At 33.5% G+C, this 9,074-nt stretch overlaps 2 pseudogenes; one reads left to right on the top strand and one right to left on the bottom strand.

Moving 5' to 3' along the window:
* Positions 1-2,765: 2,765 nt before the first annotated feature.
* Positions 2,766-3,458, top strand: LOC120164976 (annotated as a pseudogene).
* A 682-nt stretch (positions 3,459-4,140) lies between these two features.
* LOC120164973 lies at positions 4,141-7,268 on the bottom strand (annotated as a pseudogene).
* Between the last annotated feature and the right edge of the window lie 1,806 nt (positions 7,269-9,074).

Raw genomic sequence — 9,074 nt, 5'->3', positions numbered from 1 at the left:
ACCCGGTGTGGAGGATGTTACAAATCACTTCTTCGACACACTTAATTACATAATGGAACCCTAAATTGTATGTTACTGATTGGTACATAAGTTTTGCATATTTATGTTTAGGTCCCTAATCTTGTATAATCAATTAAGTGATTGTCTGATGTCCGATTGGTATGAAATTTTACGTGATGCTTCCTTATGATGTTGTTTAGTATATGGTAACCTTAATTGGGTGATTTAACTTGTTGATTTATTATATGATGTGAAATGACCGAAATACCCCTAAATGTTTAAATATAATATTTGCATGTTTAATTGAGATTCAATTTCATGTTAGTTATATTGAACGTTGCATGTGATGTAATTTGTTTGCTTCCATGAAATGTGCGTAATGTGGAACCTGATCCGTCCAACACGATTGTAACCTAATGTATGCTAAAGTATCCGGCTCGGACTCTTGGACCGAGTATGGGGTGTTACAGTGCCAGTGTTATATGGACTTTGGGCCTTAGATATGCATGTATAGTGCATCTGTCCAGTACCCGGTTATCAGAAAACTTGCTTTAATTCTGTGTGATACCAAGCTAACGCTTCAGTTGAGTGGGAATATCCAATGCTATGTGATATCGGGATTCTTCTCAATGGTCTACCTGATGCTATGTGATACCAGGAGATCATCCAGCAGCTTAAAAAGGACCTTACTGATATTATGTGATACGTGTACCCTCTCAGTAAGCTAGTATCTAATGTTGTGTGAAACCAGATACTAGCATAACAGAGCCAGTGCTACATTCAGATAATGCATAACAGAGTTAATGTCGCATTTAGATAATGTGTAGCAGTTACATTTAGGGTTAGAGACCCTTTGAGGTGTACTTATGGTGAAGCCCTTAGAAAATGATTAAGGGAAGTGTGAGACCCTTATTTCAACGATAGGACAGCCAGCCTTAAGTAGGTAACACTTGAGATCATGCATGTACCTACTACTTAGTATCATGTCTTCAGCATGCTTGCGTTTATGAAATTCTTATGCTGCTCTAGATTAGCGATTATACTATTGGGCTTTGTAAGCTCAGTCTTTATATGTTTTTCGTTGGCATGTCAGTAGCTTGAGCAGTTCGTGGAGCACCATCGCAGTAGGACTTCCAGCATCTCCTTTAGGTATTGTATTATAGCTTTAGTGGGTATGTGTATTCATAGAACCTTACTCATGTATTCAATTTATTAAACTCAGAGTTTGTATTGGTTTGGTTTAAATTATGTCACAGAGCTCCTGCTTTATAAAATGTTTTGTAACAATTATTTATGTTTTAATTATGATACCATTCAATATGTTTGAAAAGAAAATAAACAAATTTTGAAAATCAAGGGTTGACTCGGTAACCCAGAATGGCACTTTAGGCCCAATCGGGTTTAGGGTGTTATAAGATTTAACGACACCATGACTGATCTAGATGTGTTATCTGAAATCTTATTGATTTCCATGCTATGAACCTTCGGATTAAATTTGGATGCACGATTTTGCATTCGGATAATTACTCACATGCTTGGTTTTGATTTGCGATTCTCGGTGGTCTTTCAATAGTTTAATTCTTTTTTGTGGTTCGTTGTCGATGCAATCAAATTTGTTCATACATACTTTTGTTCGAGTCTTTTGGTTAGGTTTTAAATCTTTTCCATGTATGATTCTTATAATATAAAGTTGCTAGTTTCAATATGACTAAATTGCCATTATGGGTTAATTAACCCTAGTTTATGACATCATTGTGATTAGGGTTAGGTTTTTTTTTCTTTCATAAAGAATAATAATTTTGCTTGCCTTAGCAACATCCAAATCTAAACATGAAAGATTGGGATTGATTGATTTTGTCCATTGCTTCTATTTGGTAGGGTATCCAATTTTATGAGCAAATTATTTGAGTTTTGCTTGTCACAAAGAAATGAAAATTTCAAATAGTATATCAATTTCTATTATATTTTTTGAATTTCCAAAGTCAAAAAAAATTGACTCTAATCTTTTCTTTTGTTATTTTTCTTTAAAAAAATTAAGATTTTTCAACATAAAATTAAAACCATATTTTAAGCATCAAACTCTCAATAGATGAGTTTGATAAAAAAATTATATGTTGAACTTATTTAATTAGGTACTGTTGTTTATTTAATTATTATTTTTATATAATGTAGTAGTTCCATTAAAAAAACTTATCACATATTATTACCAATATATTGATACTTGAATTTTAATAGAAAATTATTTATAATATTTAGTTTATTTTAATGTCATTTTTGTTTGATAAAGTTTTATTTATTTAATTTTAATATTTTTTATTTAAGTTAAGGTTTAAATTAAGATTTAACATTAGAATAAACATAATTATATAAATTAATTTTATACCCTTTTAATATGCAATAATTTCTCATAATATATGTATTTTTAAATAAGGGAATGGAATAATTTCTTTGGGATTGCACTTGAAACCTAATATAAACCAAAATAAAATAATATTTTTATCAATATAACATAATTTTAATTGATATATATATATAATAAAAAGTAAAAAACAAAAAAATCTAAGAATATTCCATTAATGTTCATTAATAACGTGATAAATTACCAAAATAATTAATTAAATTCTAACTTCATTTCTTTACAATTTGACAGCACTCGCCAACAAGGACAGAAGAGTCATTCCAGTCCCCATTTTCCTCTTAATCCATTTTTTTTAATTTCCATATCCTTTTTCTCTTCCATCTTTCTATGCATTCAAGAGTCATCCATGGCAGCCTATAATATTTCCACTATATTTTTCTCTTCATTCTCTTCTCCTCTCTCATTCTCATACTCCAAATCAACAATCCATGATCTCCTCGTTTCAAGAGGCTTACCAGCAGGCCTATCCCAAAGGAAGTGAGATCCTATACGCTTTCAGATAATGGAACCCTACAGGTTTTCTTGGACGGACCGTGCTTGACCAAGTACGAGAACAGGGTGTTTTTCGACAGCGTCGTGACGGCTAACCTCACCTACGGCAGCCTCATCGGTGTGGTAGGATTAACACAGGAAGAGCTCTTCCTTTGGTTGCCTGTCAAAGACATCATTGTGGATGACCCTGGTTCCGGTCTCATCTTGTTCGACATTGGTGTTGCTCATAAACAACTCTCTTTGTCCCTCTTTGAAGAACCTCCTTCCTGTAAACCTAGAGGTAAACCTAGGGTTTCTGTTGTTATCGTTTGCAAATACAAATAGCTTTTGGTTTTCAATTACCTAAATATATCAGTTCCTCTTTTATTTTAACTATATAATGTTAAATGTAGGGATTATTGATTTCAATCAACAATTTATCAACAAAAGAAAACTGAATTTAAAATTTATTTGTTTGAATTTAGTTTAACTAATAATGGGAATGTGGTTGCAGGGATGTTGAAGAATCAAGTGAGAAAGGAGAAAGAGTTGGAGGCTGTGAAATGAAAACAAATAATTCAATCCAAGTTGTCTCAAACTTTTTCCCTTTTAATTTTTGTTTAATATATAAAATAACTAATTAGGGTTTTTTCTCTATTTTTTTAATTAATTACTGGATCTGATCTATTGACTGACTAATCTAAATCGGATACTGTAGAAGAGATGACGACCCTCCCAACCCAGTTTTCTCGATTCATAAATATCGAATTCGAATCATTGACCTTGCTTAAAAGACCTAATGCCTCATCTCACTACACCAACTAGTAGTTAAATATAAGCATTATGTTTGAGAGTTGTAAAAATGTGTTCTTCTTGGAATCTGGCTTCCTAATGAAATTAGAGGGTCTAATCTTTTCTCTTTCAATATGTTTTCATTTTCATTAGTTTTATCCAACCCAAAGATATTATAATAAAAGTTTACTTAAATTATTAATGAAATCATTATTTTAATCTTTGCTTAATGAAAGTACTTTATTTTACGCGGGAAAAGTGTGTTACCAATAAAATGGTCCCACACACAAGATGTAGGATACATGAAGCATTTATTTATTTATTTATTTGCCTTTAGTTTTCTGGCATTATCACAGTCTTTGCACTTTTAGCACAAATTTTCAGTTCCAAAGTTACAAATTAGTTGTGTGTAAAGGTTTCGTGCAAATCAAGCAATGTTACAACAAGAATCTGTAGACCTAGAAAACTAGCTCTATATATTCCCCTTTTTCATGTACTCGTGCACAAATTCGTGCGAATATTTGACAAAACCTAGCTCTAGATCACACTGCAAGACCAATACAGAAGGCATGACCATAACTAATTATAGTACTTAATAAACCAAAAAAAAAACTCAATGGAACTGTTCCGATTAAACAGAGGTTAGATTAGAATAGTATTTATATGGCTAGAAACCTCCATTTTCTAGAAAAGGGGTTGGCATGATCAAGCATTATACCTCTTCTGCTAATGACTTGAAGAGATGGAAGGGACTTGAAGATTTAAATTTCTGAACCATGTCGTAAAGAGTGTCAGAACAGGATTGAACATCAATATCTTTCTGTAAATGTAGTTGCAAGGCAAATGTCATTCACCTTGTCGGAAAATTCATCATCAAATCGTATCCATTAGACACTGTTGCCAAAAGTCATTCCTTCAGCTGCATAGTTACAGGGAAAATAGCATCCCAAATCAAGAATGAAGAATTCAGTCTGTCAAGCCCAACAATCCTAATGCTCAAATATGCCAGGGATGAAACGACAAGAAACAGAAGAAAGCTTTACACTATAATAGTAACATACTCCAGAATGGAAATAGCTAATGATGACTAGATAACCTAAACTATGTTCTTGCTTTGCTAATTGATCTAAAGAAACCATAAATTGAATGATGATTTAGGCACCTACATATTTGTGGAAACCAAATTTCCTATTTATTCTATTAACCGTGTAGTTACATGGGACACTTCTTAACCATAAGTTTCAGTTATTGCTTTACTTAACTATCAATTTTGCATAAAATTAATCGAGTTATTTGTAGAGAAACAACTTTCTATACATTTTCTAAAGACAAGAACTACAAGGCACGTTGCAATAGTAAACCTTCTCTAAGCTTTTTGATTATCACATTGGCATCGGCATTGTGCCGATGAAGGTGCCTCCAGGACGAAGTAAAGATGATACATTTGTCAGTACCCGACGTGCACGTGCTTCTGTAGACCAGGAATAATGCATGGCAAACTGCAAAATCCAAGAGTTTCTTGTAACAGCCACGATTATGGTTTCAACTAAGGTAACAATTGTTAATAGCTTCAGAATATCTCGATAAACTTTTGTGGTAACTTAATCATATGGAAGCAGAATAGATGTAACAGTAGATTTTGCAAATTCCAACTATTGAAAAGAACATAACGGCACATCAGTCACCTGGAAACTGCAGATACCAAAAGGACCATCATTTGCCAAAACTCTATCGAGGCGCACCTGAAAATCATCAACTCATAAAAATTAGAAAAATATCTTGCAATGCCTGCTAAACCATGTACATCCTTGGTTAATAAGTTGGTGCCAAGGTCCATTAACCAAAAGACATTTTTTCACTGGTAAGATATAAAAAGGTTATCAACATCATTACCTCAAAACAATCACCACACATGAGAAGGGCAGGAAAAGTGAACTTTTTGCGACGTTGATGATGGTCTGCATCACCATTACATCGTGTACGACAATCTTCAATCTGTGTGCATAAATGGAGAATGCAAAATCAATATTGCAATTGGTGACACAAGCATATACCACAGAAAGGATTACTTTTCCTGCAGCTGTTTTCTACTTTCTAATTTCCTTTGGGGTTTGGATGAGCATGGGAATGAAATGTGTTTGGATAGACAACTTGACTGCAGGCTATTAAAGGCCTTAGAGGCGCACAATTTATCCGTGTTTTAAGTTAGAGAATATCTACACACCCATGCACTACTGCACAAGACTCATGTTTCAAAAGGTTGTATTTTGATAGTTATTTCAAGAAGTCAATGGTAGAACAAACCGTTCAACAAATCCAAGGATTAATTCACATGTGTCTACTTGAAAACAAATTCAACGTGTTGCTGCTGCAAATGCAACTGCTTAAAGAAATTAATAGCTTCGAATAATCATGGTATGTACTCAAAGAGGCCTAGACAACAGATAGATTGCCCACGACTTAACTGAGCTGCTAATCTGATAAACATGTAAGAAAAATAAGAAAACGAAAGCTGAGAATTTTAGCACTTTACCGAGCCTTCAGCTATATCAATGCCAACATAATAGTCAACTTTTGCTTTATCCCACCCTAAAACACATAAAACAAACCATAACACAACGTCTAAAATACATTGAATTTGGAAAGAAAAATAAGGGTCCAAAATACCTTGCCGCAAGCAAGATCAAGAACAGCATCACCCCTGCGAGCATAAGGCTGATCAAGACACTTTTACTCTGTCCAACCGAGAACAAAATAAACGGAAAAATGACTCAGCAATATATTATAAGTTTAGAATGCAGCTCATGTGATTCGACAACATACCCAATTATTCATCTTCTTTAAGTGAATGATCGGACTCGCTTCTCGTTCTTCCAAGTTGGATTTGTTCATGAACTATAAGGATCAGTACTTTCCTAGCAAAAATCTTTGTGCTCTCATCCTCCAAAAATTGTGCACCACGTACCCCAAACAGATTCAGCTTCTTAATAGAATTTTATATGAATTCTAAATATTTAGTTTACCCTTATTATTATAACCTGCGGATACAAAAAAGGCAACCTAATATAAAATTATATTAAATAATAATCAAAAATGCTATGATCATCATTACACATTCAATGCATCAAAAACTCTTCATTAATTTAATTGAAGTCTTTGTTGCACTCCTTTAGTAAGAATAAATATTTGTTTGTTTTGTGATCCCTATAAACTAATTCAACATGGGCTTAATTTATTTATTTATTCTTTTTGATACATAAAATTTAGGTTGACTCCAAGTCAAGTCCAAGTCCAAGTTCAGGGTATACCTAAGACTCAATTACGATTTACATAGAAATTTACAGATTATCCATCAAAAGTAACGATGATAGGATTTGAACTAGGCTTACAACATGGGCTTAATATTAATCACGTGAATTAAGTGTTTAGTTATTAAAATCTAAACTCCCTAAAAATCTTCACCTACCAAATATATAATAAAAATCAAATATATTGGTAAATTTTAAAGTAAATATCAAAAGATTAAGTACTAGATTTTTTTATTTAAATTTGATTATTTGATATAAACTTCTTGGCATTTCCCCATAGTAAACACCAAACCACTGCCAATGCTTTTGTTCATATAAGTCCAAACCTGTCCCTTTTTAACTATCTTTTCCCCCCTTTTTCTGGACAATAAAACCTTTTGATGAGATTTAAATAATTATTAGAAAGAGTTTTTTATCATTAATCAGGTTTTAAAAATATTATGCGATCGTGATTTTGTCCACAATATAGTGGTTTTGTCGCCGTCCGAGTTACCCGCTACATCCACAATAGCGTCCAATAGCGCCCGTGACGGCCGTAATAGAGCTTGCGACGGTCACAATCACTATAAATCTAAAATGACCGAAAACACGACCGTGACCGTGATTTAAATCTCTGCCATTAATTTTAAAAATTAATATTTTTAAAATTAATATTTAGATATCCATTTCAATGAATAAACAGTATGTGGTTATTAATATTTAAACTCAACTCCGTTTCTTTTTCAATTAATTGGGTGCCTGTAAGTTACACCCTGCTTCTTCTCTTTGTTTCCTCCACTTATTTCCACATACACAGTTCTTTTGTCATGAGATTTTTCATGGACTGTGTGTCGTGTTGGCGTCCGACGATGCGTGAAGTGGCGATGACCGAGGAGGCGGTGTCGATGGCGGCGACACCCACGAGGGGGGAGGAGGAGGAGGAGGAGACAAAGTCCTTGATGCCTGCCGATAAGGCAGCAGCGTCGAGGACAAAGATGAATAGGGAGGGTAGGATCTATGAATCCACAGTGGAAGCCCTCGTTGTGTTCGATAACGGAGGATAGCGTCGTGGCGGAGAACGGAGAGAAAACACTGTTGAAAATTCCGACGAGAACGCCGACGGTGGTGAACAGGAAGAACTCACCGGGGTCACTTTCTAACGTTCGTGCACGAACCTATAGCAACGACACCGGGTAATTTCATTTTACTTTTTTTTTTTTTATAATTTTAGTAATTATAAACATTTTATTTTCTAAAAAAATGTGTAAAGAATAGTAAAAGTAAACTCATTTGCTTGTATAGTTGATATGTCAACGTAGGGAGAATTTTGTGAGTGAGAAATTGACTTTTTTTTATTTTAATAAATGGTGATAGAGAAAGTAAAAATTAAATAAAGATTAAGTTTAAAATTCATTTTATTACTTAAAACAAATTAAATGATATTTCGATCCCCGAAGTTATATTTTATTATCATTTTGACACCTGAAACTAAGTAAATTATAGTAAGTTGAACTAAAGAGTTGTTGATGAAAAATTGCAGGCGAAAATCAGTGCCAGTGTTCCTTCCCACGTTTTCCCCGACACCTTTCATGTTTTGAAAATCTTTCAAAGTGTACAGAATTCGAATATGTGTAACTCTCGTTATTAATATGCAAAGCAATTTGTTAAGTCCTGTTTGGCATTAGGGATGATAATGGTCGGATTTGGATTGGATTCAGCTGGACCCAGAATCGTACCCATTTTCACATATTAGATCCAGATCTGCCTTGGATTCACGAGTCTAGAAAATTGGGGACCATATCCATATCCAAAGGATCTCCACGGATCTGGGTCCAAACAGATCTAAAAGGGGTATGTTAAATAAACGATCATTTGATCTATTTTTAACGTAATAAAAATTGATATTGACTAATTTCACAATATATCTCCAATGGAAGAAAGATATTTTCAATACAGCTAATAAACATAAAAAACGATAAACTAAAATCTAAAAAAAACTCAACACGATTACACAAATGTCTTTTAAATAACACAAACATTAAAAAATGTAGATTAAGAACATTCTATTTTTACAAGTCGAGTACCGCACTTCTACCCCTAAGAGT

The sequence above is a fragment of the Hibiscus syriacus genome, unplaced genomic scaffold, assembly GCF_006381635.1.
Source record: "Hibiscus syriacus cultivar Baekdansim isolate YM2019G1 unplaced genomic scaffold, ASM638163v2 tig00111564_pilon, whole genome shotgun sequence".
NCBI classification, from domain to species: domain Eukaryota; kingdom Viridiplantae; phylum Streptophyta; class Magnoliopsida; order Malvales; family Malvaceae; genus Hibiscus; species Hibiscus syriacus.
This window is presented reverse-complemented; position numbering and strand designations above follow the sequence as displayed.